The 19,529-nt window shown below is 46.3% G+C and overlaps 1 protein-coding gene across 4 annotated transcripts in view; it reads left to right on the forward strand.

Moving 5' to 3' along the window:
• The window catches only part of CA10 (carbonic anhydrase 10), a 488,580-nt gene that overhangs the window by 312,781 nt on the left and 156,270 nt on the right, over nt 1–19,529 (forward strand). The gene's annotated exons all lie outside the window — the stretch shown is intronic.

The following is a 19,529-nucleotide window of genomic DNA, read 5'->3' on the forward strand; positions in this document are numbered from 1 at the left end:
TAGCTTGGAAAAGGGTTACAGGGAAGAATAAAGGAAGTCATGGCCTCCAGTGTGCAGGACATTGCTGGACACTTCTTAATGCCTTAATAAATGGTTGTTTATCTTGGGTGCATAGAGAGAGATAAGTTTGGAAAGGCAGGTTGGATCAATGGACATGGCTATGCTGCCATTTCTGAAGCAGAAACTCCAGGATTCTGGATAATTCTACCACTAGGAGCCCAGATAGAGCAGTTTTGCCATGTTAACAGCTGTCTTCATCCCTCGGTTCAACTCCAGGAACATGGCATCCTCTGGCCCTGAGGCCCGGAAAATGCAATTATCTGAAGAAAGTTTTACCCTTTTCTCCCTCCATTGGGAGCACACTTGGGCTTCATCCTGTTCTTTACAGAGAGAACAGAGGAGAAAGACCATATGTGCTGAGGAAGTAAAAAGGATGAGAGGAACTGGAAAACAGCCCCACGGTAATTGGTATTCCAAAATGAACGTGGTTCACTTCCCGAGCAGCACCCAACCGTGGGCAGAAAACATCAGGGGAAGCCATTGCCCTTGGCTGGGGCTGGAGGGGCCGCCCTGTGCTCTGGACTGCATCCTTCCTCGGCTTCCTGCGGGTCGGCTGATCCAGCCTGGCCTGGCCCACATGGCCCTCCGCCAGTGCTCTGGATGGGACTATCCTGGCATTCCACCAACTCATTTCATGGTGTTTGGGTTCCAGCAAAGCAGCATGAAAGAAAGCAGCAGTAAAGAAAGAAGTGAAAGTTTCCTTTTCTTCATCTGGATGTTTTATGCCTGTTAAAAACTAAGTAAAAACAAAACCAAAAAAAAAGGAAAACAAAAGTAAAGAAAATAAGGTATTGCCCAGGTTGGAAAGAGCAGAGCTTGGGAAAAGCCTTTAAAAATATCTCAGTTCATAACACCTGCAGTGAATTATTAGGGAGGAAAGAAGATTATGGCAATCTCCTCCTGAGATCATTGTAGAAGGATTCTGGACTTCATCCCATCTAGAACTACTTAAAGTTCCCCAAATTCATCATAGTCTCTCACTCTTTGAATAAAGACCCTCCATAGTATTTGGACCCTCCATCAAATACATGTTTCCTATTGCTGCTCAGCCTTTTGGCTAAGGTCAAGTAAAAATTCACTTTCCCCCCATTTCTGTGTAGCTAATACCCTTCAGTTCTTCAGATCTCAAAGCAAGTAGCACTTTCTTCTAAAGGGACTCATGCACCCTTCCTTTGCCCCACCAAGTCCAGTGACATGCCCTTTCTCTGTGTTTTTCACATACCACTTTTTACATTCTATTTCATATTTATTGAATAACTACCATGTGCCAGGTATAGTTCTGTATACTAGGAAGACATCAGTAAACCAGACAAACCATCATGGAACTTCCATTCTATGAGATAAAGGACAGTGAACACCTCAACAATTAAATATATGTACAGCAGCATGAAGTCCTTTGAAGACAAATTAAGCAAGAGATAGTGATAACAGGAGAACGTAGATGCTGTTGTAGATAGAATGGTCAAGAATGGAAGTTTAGGATGAGAAGTGGTCATATTCGTGATGTATTTTGAGGGTAGAGCTGACATGGTTTGCTGGGAGATGGGCCATGAGATGTAAGAGAAATGGAAAAGGCAAGGATGATTCCAAGGCTTAGTAGATATTCATGAGACACTGACTCTCCTTCCTTCCACCTGTTTCATCGAACTTGACCAACTGTAGTGGTCAGACTACAGGCAGCATGAGGGGCAGGTGTTCTGTATCACAGGTTTTTGCATATCTGGCATCCAGCATTTAGCACTGAATGCTTGCCATGCAGTAAGTGCATAATAAATACTTGAAGGAAGAATTTTAGATGGAATTAAGCATATTCATAGCCCCTTGTCCTTAGTAATTTGCTCTGGGAAAGGCATCCTCAAGATTTCTGCTGACTGCTCTCCAGAAGGAACCACAACTCAATTACTCCACCACCAGCTTGTGGTCAGAACAACCGATCTACAGATTGATGCAATGTATGTTCTCTAATTTAATCCCCACACCAGCTCTGTGAGGTGGTCTGGGTGATCAGGAAAAATTGAGACTAAAGAATCTGGAGCCAGTTGCCAAAGGTCACAGCTAATAGATGACAGATGGGATTCAAACTTAGGTCTTCTGACTCTAAATTCCATGCTCTTCTCTCCTATTCAGGTGGCTCGGTATTCAGTAGTCTTCGGGTTCAGGTGAACATTTTCAAACATGTCTCAGCCTAAAGGAAATGAGTTTAAATTGCTGTGTCAGAGATTTCATCTAGATAGGAGAAAGAACTTGCCCAAATAAATAGGACTATCTGATATTCAGTGAAAATGTAATAGCTTCAAACTATGAGCTCAACATGGTGCAAGGGACTTGCGGGGGAGGGTCCCCAGCTATATAAGACAAAATCATTACTTTCAAGAAGTTGATAACCCGTGGAGTCATGCAACAAATATTGACTGAACGCCTACCGCGTGCCGGTCAGGGAGGCGTGCCGCGTACATGTACAAAACAAGAATACATTGAAGTGGGAAATGGTGTGGGTGCAGACTGAGAACATTCTAAGTGCTCACAGTTGAAGGCAGTCTTACATGGGAGAATTCAGGTTCTGGAGTCAGACTTTGGGGTTCAAATTCTGGCTCTGCCCCTTACTAGCTGTGGGACTTGGGAAAAGTCACTTAACCTCACTGAGTCTCATTTATAAAACAGGAATGATGGTAGTTACCATGTCATATGGTAGGTCCTTTTAATGATTAAATGAGACAGCACATGTGGTAACCCAGCATAGAATAAATCATCAAACAGAGAGAGAGAGAGAGAGAGAGAGAGAACACACTTCAGGTGGGGAGTCAGATTTGAGCAGAGCTCTGGGGGTGAGATCCAGATGCAAAGAGAAGAGTGGGGAGGGAACTCTGCTGGACAGACCCCTCAATCCAAGAAAAGAAGTACAAAAATGCACCCAGAGCCCCTGCAATTTCTCCCAGAGGAAATACAAACATGGTACTTTGAGGCCTTGGGAAAGTGCCAGAAAGTTACTTTATTTTTAGGTTGCAAAATCTGCTAAGTGACTTCAGATTGTGACTACATTTCGATTCCATTAGCTCATCCACAGTTTCTTAATGAGGCTAATTAGCTCCAAACAGATCCCACCCCTGCAGGCTTCCGCTGCGAGCTTGGCTGTGTGTAAACCAGCAAGCCTGTGACCTCCTCAGGCAGTGGCTGAAAGGCCTAGTTCCTGGGCATCGACCATCAAAGCCTGATGCTTACAGACTTCTCACAGCTAGTGCCCGTTTGCGGTGCCCTGGATCCCTGAGCCACTAAGCGCTGAACCCCGGCTCTGTGGCCAGGAAGGAGGCTGCCACCGTGGTGACCCCAGGTACCGATTCAATCAAATGCTGAGGGCCAGCTGTTTGCTGCCACGAAAACCTCCCCACAGGAGATGTACCTGAGAAACTTTAAGTTGTTTATGGGTGAGTTCCTCGGTATTCTGACTACTTGCTAATATCAGAACGTGAACTCACATCTTGTGAGTTTCGAGTAAGGGACCCTAACTCCCAGTGACTGTCTAGCATGCAGTTGTTCTCAATCATAAAACCAGGCAAATAGCCACGGCTACTGATGCCTTGTTTCTAAACATCTTTTTTCAGGACCTTGGGGTGATATATTGTTATGCCCAGAATTCGTGATCCCCAAAGACCACTAGGGAGCCGAGTCCGATGCAAAAGCAAAGAGCCTTTATTCGAGCTAGCTTGAGCTCAATCCCCTACCTGCACCCGACGCAGCGGTGAGATACCAGGGAAAGAGAGCGAGTTTCAAAAGGACAAAGGTTTTATTGGGGCCTGGGGGCAGTTGGTGAGGTAATGGCTATGGCCTCAGCCGATTGGCTGGGGAAGGGTCCTGGGGAAGGGTCGAGTCCTGTTAGGCAGGTGAGGGGGGGTTACTCAAGGGGAGGAGGTGTGGTCAAGGTGAAGGACACAGAACAAGATGGAGTCGGCTGGCGTAGGCCCGCCTTTTCATTCCCCCCTTGTCATGTAGCTTAGGGACCCAATCATGGGACCGGCTGCATTTATGGTGACAAGGGGAACAGAGTTTGGAGGTTTACGCAAAGTTCTGGGAACCAAGTGTCCCTGGGGTGGCTCTGGGACGTCTGATTAAGTATTGTCCCTGAGCTGGTGTCTATGATCTGCCAGGTGATGTTTTGGGGGGTGTGGGGACTCCCGGCAGCATGAGCAATGACAAGCAGAGTTAACAGAGTTACCAATATTAGGTAGGTCAAATGCGCTGTAGCTTGAGCTTGAGCGGGCTGTGTTGGTCCCGACTGATGGCCCATCGCGTGACAACGTCCTTCCGGATCGAGGAGGGGTCCGCTGGCTGAGCGTGGGTGTGATGGACCCAGGTCGCGATGCCGTCTACCTTGAGAGCGGTGGGGGTTGTCAACACCACGATGTAGGGTCCCTTCCAGCGTGGCTCAAGAGTCTCTCGGTGGTGCCTCTTGACGTAGACCCAGTCTCCCGGCCTGTACTGATGAGGTGTCGGGATCGGGCCAGCCTCGTAGATGGCACGGAGGCGCGGCCAAATGTCCTCGTGCGCCCTCTGGAGCCCGCTCAAGGAAAGAAAAAGTAAGTTCAGCTCGAAGGCTCGGAATAACAGGGGGTGGCCTGCCAAACATGATCTCGTAGGGAGTAAAACCCAGAGTGTAAGGAGTGTTTCTAACCCGGTAAAGGGCGTACGGTAGGAGAGTCACCCAGTCCCCGCCAGTCTCCATGGTTAATTTGGTAAGGGTCTTTTTTAGGGTTCTATTCATTCTTTCTACCTGTCCTGAGCTCTGGGGCCTATAAGCACAATGTAATTTCCAGTTTGCCCCCACCGCCTTGGCTACTGCCTGTGTTACCTGTGAGATAAAAGCTGGTCCATTGTCTGATCCTACCATAGCAGGAAAACCATACCTGGGTAAGATGTCTTCTAGTAGCTTTTTAGCCACCGTCTGAGCCGTTTCATGCTTGGTTGGGTATGCCTCCACCCAGCCAGAGAAGGTGTCTGTAAATACTAAAAGATATTTAAAACCATACTTTTGGGAACAGTTGGGTGTATGTCCGCGACCCTCTTATTTACTTCCCGGAGGTCTTGTACCGGTCGGTAGTCATTTGTGTGAGGCTTTTTGACCGGCAGTAAGGGGGTGTTCCAGGCAGACTGGCAAGGAACTAGTACCCCTAGGCTTCGTAGTCTCCGGATGTGTGGCTGGATCCCCTTCCGGGCCTCCTGAGACATGGGGTATTGTTTGATCCTTACCGGACTCTCTCCTGGCTTGAGCTCTACCAGGACTGGGGTCCTGTGAGCGGCTAGTCCCATCCCCCCCGTCTCTGCCCAAACCGAGGGGAATTCTTGTAGCCATCTGTCTATATTATTCTCTCTCGGGAGTGCCTCCTGGTGGAGGAGGTATTCATCCTCCAGTTTCATGGTCAGGACCTGGATGGGGTGGCCCTTGCCATCGGTGACCTGAGGCCCCCCTTGTCTGAAAGTTATCTGAGCTCCAATCTTGGTCAGTAAGTCCCGTCCTAACAGTGGGTAGGGGCACTCTGGTATTACCATAAAGGAGTGGGATACCCGGCCCGTTCCCAAATCTACTGTTCTTCGGGTAGTCCATGAATACTGGCTCATACCAGTTGCCCCTTGTACCCAGGACTTCTTGCTGGCTAGTTTTCCTTGTGGGGTGCGGAGGACCGAATGTTGTGCTCCGGTGTCGACAAGGAAGTCAATAGGGGTCCCCTCCACTTTAAGAGTTACCCTGGGTTCGGGAAGAGGGTCCGAACCCTGACTCCCCTAATCACTTAGTTCATCCAGCTCTAGGACTTTTACTCGATCAGTCTCGCTTCCCTTCCCGCCAGCTCTTTTTGGACAATCTCGGGCCCAATGCCCTATCTCCTTGCAGTATGCGCACTGATCCTTCTGCAGCCTCTGCTTCCCCACCTTGGTGCTTTTACCTTTTCTTGTGTCGTCTGCCAGCTGCCGGAGACGGCGGTCTCGTTCCTCGGGGAAGTCAGCAGTGGTAGCTAGTAGTATTCTGGCCAGGTCTCGAGTCTGCTTACTGCTGGCAGCCGCCATGGCGCGAGCCTGCTTGTCCTCAGGAGGCTCCCGGTTATTATATACCTTTTCGGCTACCACCAGTAAGTCCTGCAGACTTTTTTCTCCTAGTCTATCTATTTTCTGTAATTTTTTCCTAATGTCTATGGCCGATTGGTTTACAAAGGCCATGAGAACAGCTGCCTTGCTTTCCGGAGCCTCTGGATCCATGGGGGTGTAGGTACGGAATGCCTCCATGATCCGTTCTAAAAAGGCAGCCGGAGATTCATCTTTTCCCTGTTGTACATTTCCTACCTTGGCCAAATTGGTTGGCTTTCTAGCAGCCATTCGGAGACCCCCCATTAGAGTCTGGCGGTAGACCCGGAGCCTCTCCTTACCTTCTGCCGTGTTGAAATCCCACTGGGGCCGAGTTAAGGGGAAGGAGGCATCTATCTGAGCCTGGTTGGTGGTGGGATTCCCGTCTGCGCCTGGAACTAGTTTTCAGGCCCCACTGAGGATTCTTTCTCTTTCTTCAGTCGTGAACAGGACCTGCAAAAGCTGCTGGCAATCATCCCACATGGGCTGATGGGTAAAAAGAACAGAGTCTAATAAATCAATAAGCCTTGCCGGTTTCTCGGAAAACTTAGGATTCTGAGCTTTCCAATTGTAGAGGTCACTAGTGGCGAAAGGCCAATAGTGATGGGGCTGATTCCCCTCCGCGTCTGGGGGTCCGGTGGCTCGCAGGGGCAGAATAGTGGAGTCGGCGGCGGAGGCGGATTGCCCCCTCTGAGCCCTTTGTCTGGTAAAGGGCGGGCTTCCCACTGGAGCGTTTCCGCCTCCCGCTCTCGGAACAGCGTCTGCCTCCCCCCGAGGGGGAGGATGGTGTTCTTCAGGCATCCTAGAGGGGTTATACGGGGGAGGAAAAATTAATTCTTCAGTACCCCCCTGTAGGACAGGGTAGAGGGGTGCTGAAGGCTGGGTAAGACTTTTCCTCTTCTCTGTCTCCTGCAAAGCAAGAATGGGTTTTGGCTCCGGAGGGAGCAGGGTTAGGAAGGGCTTAAGCCAAGAGGGTGGGTCTTCTACAAGGTCCTGCCAAGTGATAATGTAAGGGAGCTGATCAAGATGGCCCGTCTTAGGCTGAGAGACGATACTCCTGACTCGGTGGATGGTAGGGAGGTCGAAGGTCCCCTCTGGTGGCCATCCGACATTGAAAGCTGGCCACTCGCTAGAACAAAAAAACTGCAACCGACCCTTTCGGACGTCCACACTGAGGTTGTTAGCTCTTCCCCTCACATCCTTAAAGTGATCAATCATAATACTTAGAGGAGTAGTCTGAGTCTGTCCCATAACGTCCGTCCAGCAAGTCCACAGAACAAAACAGAGAAACACAAAAACAGACAAACAGAGGGCCCCTAGAAAGTCTTCCAACTCCATGGAAGCAAAACTGCAAGCTAGCTTAGACCTTTGAGGGGATTCCACGTCCCTCCAAAACCGATGAGGGGATTCCACGTCCCTCCAAAGACGACGGCCTCACGCCGACCAGCGGGAGCGACCCGCCTCGTCTCAGACCTTTGAGGGGATTCCACGTCCCTCCAGAAGGGAGAATCAGAACGTCTTCCGAAACTCCCGGCCTGTGGTCCTCCAGTGCGTCCACTTAGACCGCGTCGGGCACTACCAGAATTCCAGAAATGAGCTCACACAGAAAAGACAGAACAAACAGACACTAACCGTGGCCAGTCAGGCTCTCCGGGTCGGGGTCCCTCGGGGTTCTTGGGGATCCCGGGCCGAGCCCCCAAATGTTATGCCCAGAATTCGTGATCCCCAAAGACCACTAGGGAGCCGAGTCCGATGCAAAAGCAAAGAGCCTTTATTCGAGCTAGCTCGAGCTCAATCCCCTACCTGCACCCGACGCAGCGGTGAGATACCAGGGAAAGAGAGCGAGTTTCAAAAGGACAAAGGTTTTATTGGGGCCTGGGGGCAGTTGGTGAGGTAATGGCTATGGCCTCAGCCGATTGGCTGGGGAAGGGTCCTGGGGAAGGGTCGAGTCCTGTTAGGCAGGTGAGGGGGGGGTTACTCAAGGGGAGGAGGTGTGGTCAAGGTGAAGGACACAGAACAAGATGGAGTCGGCTGGCATAGGCCCGCCTTTTCAATATCACAGCCTCTTTCCTGCCCCATGAGTGGATTAGGCCAGTTAGTATTTGATGTAGGATTCGTAGCTTAGCTGCTAGAACAATGTAGCACTATTGTAGCATTTATTATATCTTACTGTATGCTGGGGACTTTTATTATACGTGCTTTCTCTACATCATCCTGTCCAGCCTCTTAGCATCTAGGAGGTAGGTACTGTGGCTATTCTGATTTGACAGGCAGGGAGACAGGGGCTCTGCAGGAAGGGTAAGAAATGAGCTCGCAGTCCAATCGTCTGTCAGTCGCAAAGGCAACATTCACACCCAGATCTTTAAGCCACAGCTGGCAGATGTAACAGCTCACACCTACCTGCAAAGGAAAGTGTCAGTGGTGACTTCTGTGCTTGAAGAACCATCATCACGAAATCGGCACCTGGAAGGGGCCCCACCTCCGAGATGCAATAAAGTCACGGGGAGAACACAGCCCGTGGAAGTCAAGGACCAGAGTCCCAGCCTCAGCTCACACTTGCTGGGTGGCCCAAAGCAAATCGCTGATCCCTCAACTGTGGAACTAAAGGTTGGCTTCGAAAAAAATCCCTTAAACTCCCTTCTAGCTCTGGCATCATATCATTCTATGATGTGCCAAACTAATGGAATCAAGTAAGATGTATTTAAATAAAAGGAAAAGAGCCAGATGCTAATCTTGGCAGCTGTCAGTTTTAGGAGTCTTTCAAAGAAAAAATACTTTTGTTGTTGTTTTTTTTAGTGATGAGACTATAAAAAGAAAAATCTACCCAACTAATTGTTTTCCTTTTTTCTTTGAATAAGTGCTAAATTACCCAGTGAAGTAGGATAAAGATGATAATTCTGTTTTGACAGTTGAATGAACTGAGGCTCACAGAGGTTAAATGACTTACTTAGGAGCACACAGCAGTTCAGCAGCAGAGGACAGACAAGTCTTGACTTGGTATCGCTTGGAAGACCATTCCAGACGGGATTATGGCAGAGGTCTGGCCACAGCTTCACTCAGTAACCACCTGCGCTGCACAGAGGTGGTTTAATACTGATGCTGGTGGCAGCAAAAGTGATGACAGGAGGCCGTGTGGAGCAGCGTATACTGTGGTGGCCTTGAAACCAAGCTGAGTCAAAGCCCAGCTTTGCCGCCTACTGATTACATCATCTTGGGCAAATCCTGTGACTACCCCTCCCCTCAAAACCTGCTTCCTCATGGTGGGGTTTTAAGGAAAGTGCATGATAATTGAAGGCACTTGTCCATTATGTGGTAGCTTCCTTCGCACACTCCCTTAGCCCGCCATGACTCAGTTTCCTCATCTCTAAACTGGGTGTGATGGTTTCTTCACAGTTTAGGTAGAAAGAGTAATACTGCTGGAAGGATATGGAACAAACTGCCCTTGGTACTCTGCCTCATGCACGTTCTCCAGATATGAGGCTGTCTGTCCACCTGATCAAAGGAATCAACCCCATGGAAGCCTCAATATATTGAACCGGTTCAAGCAAATGCCAAAGACGCTGCCAGTTGGGGCTTGTAATCCTGTCAGTGCCCTTAGGTGGCAGGACATGCTCTGTGTCCCCACGTCCCCCAACCCCAACCTCACAACTGGGTCTGAAGAGGGTAGCATTTCCCCAGGGTTTTTATTCACACGAAGGGGCTATAACTTTCCCTCCCCCCACCACCAACATGAGAAAAGCAGGGCTTAGGGGTAGGGCAGAGGTGGGCAGACTTTTTCTTAAAGAGCTGAATGGCAAATGTTTTAGGCTTACAGGCCATACATACAGCCTCTGCCCCAAGTACCCCACTCTTCCATGAAAGCAGCCACAGACGGTCCAGAAATGAATGGGCGGGACTGTGTTCTAATAAAACATTGTTTACAAACAGGTGGGTCATAGTTTGCTGACTCCTGGCTCAGGGAAAAGCAGCCCCACTTAGCGATTCATAATAACCCCTTCATCGGTGCCATACACCACAGACATTTTCCTCTTTACTCTTCTGAGCCACCGTGTGGATAGATAGGATTCTTCCCAAGAAGTTTGGGAGCTAGGTTTAGAGCAGTGGAAACGCTCAGCAGGGTTAATCCGTGAGGGTCAGGAGAGGCTGAGGGCTATGCCAGATATCCTCCAAATCTCAGTGGCTCATGCTATGGCCCAGTGTGGGTTGGTAGGGCCTCCCAGGGAGGGGGTGGGGCTGTCATGGGAGGGAGGATTGTGATTCACACTGCCATTCAGAGAGCAGTGGCTCTGAAACTTTTGGGCCAGGAATCCCTCTGGGAGTCTGGTGCAGCCTGGAAACCCTTCTCTGCATAATGCTTGCCAGTGAATAGAACAAAATGCATAGGATTACAAAGGAAACCAAATTTGAGAAGATTATCAAAATAGTAAAATAAAGAGAATTATAATAGAATAATATGTGTGCTTCTTTATTAGTGCCTTATTAAAGATCTAACAGCCACTCTGATAACTACTGTAATTATAAAGTAGCAATGAGCAAACATGACATTTTGAGACATTGATTTAACAGCTGCAATGTGATGTGAAAATCTCTCTGATTCCTAATGGAAAAGAAGTCACAGGTACTGTTAACACTGCAATTGAAAAAAAAAAAAATGAGAGATTCAAAGATTCAGTCCTTCGATGAGAGATTCGTGAAAGTAAAGAGATAATGGCTCCCCTCCCGAGTTCCAGCATCCGTGAACTTCTTGGGGATTCAAGGGCCTAAGATTCAGAACTCTTGATCTGGTATCTAGGTGGGACCCCAGCATCCTCCAGTGGGCTCTCCGCCAGCAGGTGATGGAAGAGAGTGCAAATGGAATGTGTCATGGATGGATGGCTTAGGGGCCAGGCCCAGAAGGGGGTCACACTGCTTCACCTGTGCTCCACCACCAGGTGCTAAGTCACAGGGCTTATCAACCTGCGGTACACAGAGCAGGGAGGGACTCGCAGTGTGAACTTTGTGTACCTGGAAGGAGCCGAGAACTGCATGGCAGTGAGCCCTAGAAGTCTCCTTCACACTGGGGGAGCCGGGACTTGAGCCCTGGCTTTCGGCAAGCAGTCTGTGCTCTTTTCACGATTCTTCACTGCCTCAGTAATTTGGGGTACATCTGTAGGCCAGCATTTCTGTTACCTCAGCACTGTTGACATTTGGAGCAGGATGCTTCCTTGTGGGGGGCTGTCTTGTGTATTGGATATTTAGCAGAATCCTTGGCCTCTATCCACTAATGCACCTCCTAGAGGTGACAGCCAAGAATGTCTCCAGACACTTCCAAATGTCCCCTGGCAGAAGAACCCCGGTGATTGTTCCTGGTTGTGAACAACTGTTTTAATCCCCCTACCTAATCTTTGGTGTTGGATATCTGGACTAGTATCTCAAATGTTCAGAACAACTAAGAAAGACCCCAAAGGTTATGCCTACAAGATATACAAGACCCCGGAAGTTATATCTACACTACACAATCTTAGACTTGAAAGACTGGAACACAGAAACCTCAATACACCTTTTCCCAGTCTCCCACCCCTGTACCCCTGTGGCTGGAAGTTTAAGGAGGAGTGCAGCCCCAGACATGGGAGAAATCTGGGCCAGCTTCACAGTGATGTAAAGTTAGCTTGGTACCCGGCCTCAGCATTTCATTGGCAACAATGACTTTCACTTGCCAAAGCAGACAGGAAACTGAGCCATAAAGGTACTTAAATTTATTATGAACAGAGGGCTTCAATTTGTTTCTGCTAATGACCACATCAATTGCATATTGACTCAGAGACAGAAGATCAGTTCTCACGGCCACACAGTGTTGATTAAATTGCTTAGTCGAGACCATGCTAAAGGTCAATTCTACCGAACAGGAGCTCCACAGGAACCCAGTGTCACAAAATACTAACAACTGTTCAGAGACCGGGGTATCTTTTGTGGTTATGTAAGTTTACGCAACCGTAGTTTAAACAAGATTCAGCAGGTTTCCTTACTGTGGGACTTATCAAGGCCTTTCATGTGCTGGGCACTTTTAGTTTTCTAAGCAGGGGACATAGCATACAGCTATTTCCCACTAGGCCCTCTTTCCTTAAGTATTTCCAGGGATTAATATGCTTCCAAAACACACTTTGTAAAATGCTGCTCTACACCTCAGTTTCTTCACCCTCACATTGGGACAGTACCGTCTGCCTTTTTGACCTTACAGAGCAATTGGGAGAAGGAAGGAGAAAATGCTTGAGAAAGTGCTTTGTAAACTCTGAACAGTTATAAAAGTTTAAGAGGTCATTATTAATGCATACTTATCAATAATTTACTACTAATAAAATCTTCCCTGCCTCACTTGGATGTTGCATTGATGAATGTGATAATTGAAGTAACAGAGGCCGTGAGAGGTGAAGGTCCTGCCCAAGGTCACGAGGCTAGGAATGGAGTCATGGTGCAGATTAATTAAGATGACAAGCACAGAAGCGCTCTGAGCTCAGGAAGGAGCTCTCTATGATGGCAGCTGGGTTTGCAGTTGCAGTGGGAAATCAAACAGAGGTTTGGAAACAATGAGGAAAGGGTGCTAGAATGAGTGGGAGCTAGGCTTGAGGTCTTCTGCAAGCTGCTTGACCTTCTTGAGCCTTTGAGCCTTTGAGCCTTTGTTCTCCAGCCTACAGGTTTTATAAAACACCTGACGTCCAGAGTGGGTAGAAGAATTAGAATATTCCATGAGCTACCAGGGTTGGTGTAGCAGTGGAGACCGTTTGGAGGAGAAAGTTTTCACGCTCACTGTCCAATTGCACACAGCTTTATGGAGAGTCCCCTAAGGCAGGCCCTATGCAGAAGGCAGGAGAAGCAGGGAGAACAATGCCAGGCCTCCAAGCAAAGCATGCAAATGGCCATGCAAAGCAGCATTGACCCTACAGGTGCAGAGCTGCTGGGATTCTGACAAAAAGCCTGGTGATCCAGAAGGGCCCCATGCAGGCACTGGAACTTGTGAAGACTCACTCTCGCTTCACATATAAGAGTGGGCCTAACCTCTCATACACCTCTGCGTGTGGAAGCCGATGGGCTCTGGTAGTGACTGGCATCTCCCATTTAAGAACCCCCACTGTGAGCATGTGCACTGAAGCTGATATAGTGGCACAGTTAGATCTCAGCACTGACGCAGTGCTTTTTGCTGTTGAAGTATTTCACAACTATTGATTGCCTGGGCTAGTAAGGTGCCAGATACCATCATTGGAGGAAGCCCCTTCCTTCACAGATTCCTCTCCAGTGCCATGATTGTTAGTGGTATGTATGACTCTCTTTTTAATCGTTTTCTATCCACCCTGTGTTTTTCTATTAGCTGCTTTGGTCTCAGTGAAATTTTTATGCTGATTGAAAAAATTTTCAAAGTAAATAAATTTTATGCATCTTCACTTCCAAACCATCCCTTGAAGCAAATTTAACACACAGGTTGTCTTATTCTCTTAGTTGATAATGGTGAGCCACTTGGGAGATGGCTAAGCAGGGTTCCCTCATCCCGATGGCTCTAAAGCCAAGGGCCAGAAATCAGCCAGGAGCAGGCAGGACCCAGGTCAGGGTAGAGGGAATTGGGAAAGGATATTCCAGTACTAAAGACAGGCCTCCTTAGGCAAAAGAAACCCAAGGCTTTGTACTCTTCACACAGGAGGACAGGCGGAAAACTCAGATAATTAATTGCCTTCCCTGTCAACTCTCTTACCACGGAAGTAGTTCTTGAATCCACCCACTGCTCTGCCCTGTTCTTGATGCCTCTGTGCGAGGTCTCAACACTTATGGATTAGTAGGAGGGAGGGATGCTGGCTTACCAACCAGCTGGAGGGAGGAGAGCAGGAGAAGCTGTGATTTGTACTGTTTGCCAATTTCCCTGGTGTAAATACTCACAACGTGACATCATTAAACATGGCACAGTAGCACATGATTTTATACTATTTCCATCCTGCAGATAAAACAGATATGCATAGTCTCCAGAGGAGAGAGGAGAGTGAAGCATGATGAAAGAATAAAGAAGGAATGAGTGTTTAGGATGCCTCGCTAATGTCTCAATGTAATTAAACTGATTGAATTGAAAGTTTATATCACTGAATTATTAATGATGATGTGTTTAACCACTGGCTTGTTTGCAAAAGTCCTAGAAATGTAACAGAGCACTGTTGAGTGTTACGACTTTTGGGCAGTATCCTTGCCTTCCAGCCAAGACCACCAGGAACACCTGCCATTGAGCAAATCTGTTGGTCCTTCTGGGGAGGGAGAATGCGTGGGGCGGGGGGGTGTCATGAGGCATCTCAGTAAGAGGCACCAGGAGGGACTTGCAGGAGCGAGATTTGTGTTCCGTGCTTTGGAGGAGGGTTCGAGGAAGCAGCCCTTGGCTCTGGCCTGTTGTCTGGGAGACAGGGGTAATTCTAAGATGAGATATTTTGGTAAATCTTACCAATAGAGCTGGAGGAAGGAGGGATCATTAGAACTGTAATGGGTACCAAAGTCACGGCCACGCATACCAGCCACGAAAGGGAGGTGTCTGGTCATTTTTGTAGTTTGGAGGGTGTGCCTTTTGTTTGTGTTCAGACACCATTGTGGAGTGGGCTTGCTTTTGAATGGACCCATCACAGTCGTAGAGAGGCCTTATCTGCTGTGGGCTGTGAAAGGGTTTATGTTCATCAGGAGAACACCAAGGCCTGGCTGATAGTTCCAAGCCAGCCCCTGGGGGCCAGGCATCCTCATCCCAAGGCTTGTGACATCCAAATGTGTCTTTCTGTACAGCCAGACTTCCTAAAACATAGATCTGATCTTGTCACATCCCACTTACAACCCTCCAATTGAACTCCCTTGTCCTCCAAATACATGGAAGCTTCCAGGTCAGGTCGTGCTGGAGCCTGGTCCCTGCCTCATTTTGAGCCTCACCTTTAGGCATGCCCTGCTTTACACTTTCCACCTTCTCCCATGCCATTCTTCTCCACCGAGTCTTGCCTGTGCTCTGCAGTGTCTTTACTCCCTTCCCTCAGCCCTCCCACTCCTATGCTGAGTCTGGAAAGAACCTACTCACATCCTTCAAGGCCCGTCTCACTGCCACCACCTTCAGAAAGCCTTCCCTGACATCTGCCACCCTACTTCCATCCAGGCTAGAAACCCATCCTGATGCTTCTATAAAGCCAGTTAATGCATTCAGCAAATATTTAGTGAATGTTTTCTTTTCCAGGCTCTGCTTCAGGCTCTAAGAATTAAGCTAGGAATGAGACACCCATGGTCCGCATTCTCTTGGATTTTACATTCTATGGAAAGAAATAAGCGGTGATTTTGTTAAAGTCTACAAAACAAGAAACATAACCAATACTGATAAATGTTCTGTATAGATTTTTGATTGGATTTTATGGAAAATGAGTGGATGGCTATTTCACATTCAGCCTTTCTGCAGAGGTGATAAACTGAGACTGAAATCTGAATTGACAAGATAGCCTGTCCTGTGGTCTAGCCTCATGATCTGATTATGGGCCCACTTTCCTTATGAGACTATCAGATCATGGGATCCTTCTCACCTCCCTGATTTTCTGAGTTGCTGGAATATATTCCCTGTCATCTCCATGTATCCGAATCCTACCCACTGAGGCCCAGTGAGGTCATCCCTGGTCCCTGAAGCCTTTACCAGCTACTCAGTGTCTGTCCTGCAGCATCCATACCTACATCACTCAATGGTCTGCAGGACCAGGATGTCACAGAGGAGCAACCAAAATCCTGGCTCCAGCACTGGCTTTCTGTGGGACATTGGACAAGTCACTTAAGTTGTCTGAATGGTTTTCTCATCTGTCCAGTGGTGAGCTCTCTTGAGATAAAGGGCTGTACTCTTTTCTTTAGGTAGAATTTGCATACAACTGTATGCAACCATAAGGACTGTATCTTAGGACTGTAACCCCGCCATGGAACACAGATCTGGCTTACAGTAAGTGGATTAAATGAATAGCCATGATCATATCCACCTTCATCAAGGAATATTTTCAAGATAACTGATTTTAAGTATCTAATAGGAAATAGGTCAAAATAAACTTAGTTTTCATTATTCCATTAGCCTCTGTTTGTCCTTTGTTGCTTTTGTTGCTTTTATTTGCACTGTTGCACTTTTATTTTATCCCACGTAGTGTTGTGAGGAGCCTCAGACACAAAGTTAGGGCTTAATAAGCCTCAATTTACTGGTTTAAAAGTATAGTGTTATTACTATGAACTTGCCTCTTAGAACTGCTTTTGCTGCATACCAAAGATTTTAGACTGTTGTGTTTTCATTTTCATTAGTCTCTATGTATTCTTTCATTTCCTCTTTGATTTCTTCATTGACTTGTTGGTTGCTCAGTAACATGTTGGTTAGCCTCCACATGTTTGTGTTTTTCGTGGGTTCGTTTTTTTCTTGCAATTGATTTCTAGTTTCATACTGTTGTGGTCCAAAAAGATGTTTGATATGATTTCAGTCTTCTTAAACGTACTAAGACTTATTTTGTGTCCAGAGCGCCTGGGTGACTCAGTCAGTTAAGCGGCTGACTTAGGCTCAGGTCATGATCTCGCGGTTCATGGGTTCAAGCCCTGCATCAGGCTCTGTGCTCAGAGCCTGGAGCCTGCTTTGGATTCTATATGTCTCTCTGTCTCCTCCTGTCTCACCCACTTGTGCTCTATCTGTCTCTCAAAAAATAAGTGTTTTTTTTAAAAGACATTTTGTGGCCTACCATGTGATCTGTCCTGAAGAATGTAAATTGGTACAATCACTGTGGGAAACAGTTTGGAGGTTCCTTAAAAAATTAAAATAGAAATACCATATGATTGAGGTATTCCACTGCTGGGTATTTCCCCAAAGAAAATGAAAACACTAATTTGAAAAAAATGTATGCACTGCTATGTTCACTGCAGCATTATTTATGATAGCTAAGATATAGAAGCAGGTTAAGTATCCCATCAGTAGATAAATGGCTAAAGAAGATGATATATAGATAACAGATACACATGCACATGTGTGTGTGTATGTATATATATAATAAAGGACATATCACACAGCTATGAAAAAGAATGAGACCTTGCCATTTACAACCTAACCTACAGGGTATTATGCTAAGTAAAACAAGTCAGACAAAGGAAGATAAATACCATGTTATTTCACTCATATATATTAATCTAAAAAACAAAATAACAGAATCAGAATCATAAATACAGAAAACAAACTGGTGTTTGCCAGAGGGGCTGGGGTTGGAGCAGGGGCCTAAGGGCTACAGACTTCCAGTTGTAAAATAAATAAGTCATGGGATGAAAGTACTGCAAGGGTAATCGAGTCAATAATATAGTAATGTCATATGGTAACAGGTGCTAACACTACTTATGGTGAGCATAGCTTCATGTGTAGAATAGTCAAATCACTATGTTGTACCCCTGAAACTAACATAACATTGTATGTTAACCCAAAACATAAAAAAATACAATGTTATTAGTAGCATGAGGCACTGAAAAGCTCTGAAAAACAGAAGACAATAGGAACTGCACCTCAAAGACACTGAAAATTAGCTTCGTCCTCAAAGGTACCATTTTTAAATTATAAATGGAGTGCACACTCATTAAAGAAAATTTGAAAAATATAGGAGAAAGAAGATCAAAATGGCCTAGTTCTCTTATCTAAATATAATCACTGTTGACATTTCAGTATGTGTATATATTTTTAAACGTGTAACTTTGTTTAGTTGAGACCCACTGCATGCACAGTTTAATTTGCTTTTTTCCCCCTTAACCTACCATAAGCACTTTCCAAGCTACTGTCTAATTTCAGTGCCCATGTTGTATTCCATCTAGCAGATGGACCATAGTACACATAGGCATTCCTCATCAGTAGACATTTATTTGCTTCCTGCTAGTTTCTGTTGTAAATAAAGCTGCATTAGTGTTCATGTGGATAAAGATTCTTCCCTAAAAGTCAAACAAAACCAAAAATTCAAGAAACAGATATGTAGGTATAAATATGAAATTGCCTCCAGAACTTTTTGGTGGTAAATCAAACTATACATAGTACTTAAAAGTAATTCCTTCAATTCAAACTCCAGTGGCTCCATTGGTATAGGTTGAGAAGTCAGAAAAAGATTTCAGAAGTTAATTGAGAAATAACAAGCAAGTTGAGTAAATTGCCTAATCTAAGCCCATTAGATAAGCATTTACTGCAATACAAAATCTTGATGACTGTAATTAACACATTTATAAACTCTCTCGGAAACTTAAAACGTTCTCTCTGTTGGCTGAAGGCTTCAAACGCTCTGCATTTTCAAGTGGAGCTGTGGCTGGGCAGGCACATTCCCTGGGCTTTGGGGTTGGCCAGCAAATTCCCTTAGCAAATCCTCTAATACTCCTAGGCTGGCCTTACCTCTCAGAGCTGTTGTAAGGAGCAGAAGGTGACAATTAGAAACTTTTTTTTTTGTCATTCATCAAATCTGTTGAGCTGTAACTTACATTCAGAAACATGCACAGATCTTAGGAGGACAACTTGAGGAATTATGCATGTTTACACCTGTGTTGTCTCCAATCAGATCAAGACCCAGAGCATTTCCAGCACCCTGGACATCTCCCCCATGACCTCCTCCCAGCCAGCAGCCTACCCAGTGTAACTCCTGTCAGGACCTCTGTCACTATTTGGCATATTCTTGACTTCATATAAGTGAAAGTGTATGGTACAACTTCTTTTGCACATCAATATATCTGTTAATATTTTCCCACCTTGTTTTGTGACACAGTAGCTCATTCTTTCTCATTGATGTATAGTATTCCATTGTGTGCCCATGCGTATTCTACCATTGATGGACATTTACTTCTTGGCTATTATGATTAAGGGCTGTGTGGACATCTTTTGTATGTTTTCTGGTGGAAAACAGATATAAGCCTTTAGGTTTCTTTGCAAATAGTAGTGAGAGCAGTGAACCAAGAGCTGGGTTCTTTTTGCAGCACTGACATTCGTAGTTGTGTGATTTTATGCAAATCATTTTACGTCTCTGCCTCTGAATTCCCTCAATATAAAATGTCTGAGGACTTTTCGCTCTGAGAGCTTATGGCTTTCTGACTAAATACCTGTGTAATGTGAAGGAAAGTCATTTCATTTCTCGGAGCCTCAATTTCCTTATCTGTGAAATAAAGTGGTCGAACCAAATGCTCCCCAAGGTCCCTTCCAGCGGTAAATGCCATGTTTGAAAAGCATCCAACATGGTCTGCATTCCAGGGACAATTGTTATTTTCCTTAGGGAAATGCTGAATGTCCCGGATGTGGCAGTTCTTTCCGCTGTCCAGCAAAGGGACTTACAGGCAGAAGACATGGGTTCGAGTCTCAGCTGATAGCTCAA

This window comes from Acinonyx jubatus, chromosome E1 (assembly GCF_027475565.1).
Source record: "Acinonyx jubatus isolate Ajub_Pintada_27869175 chromosome E1, VMU_Ajub_asm_v1.0, whole genome shotgun sequence".
NCBI classification, from domain to species: domain Eukaryota; kingdom Metazoa; phylum Chordata; class Mammalia; order Carnivora; family Felidae; genus Acinonyx; species Acinonyx jubatus.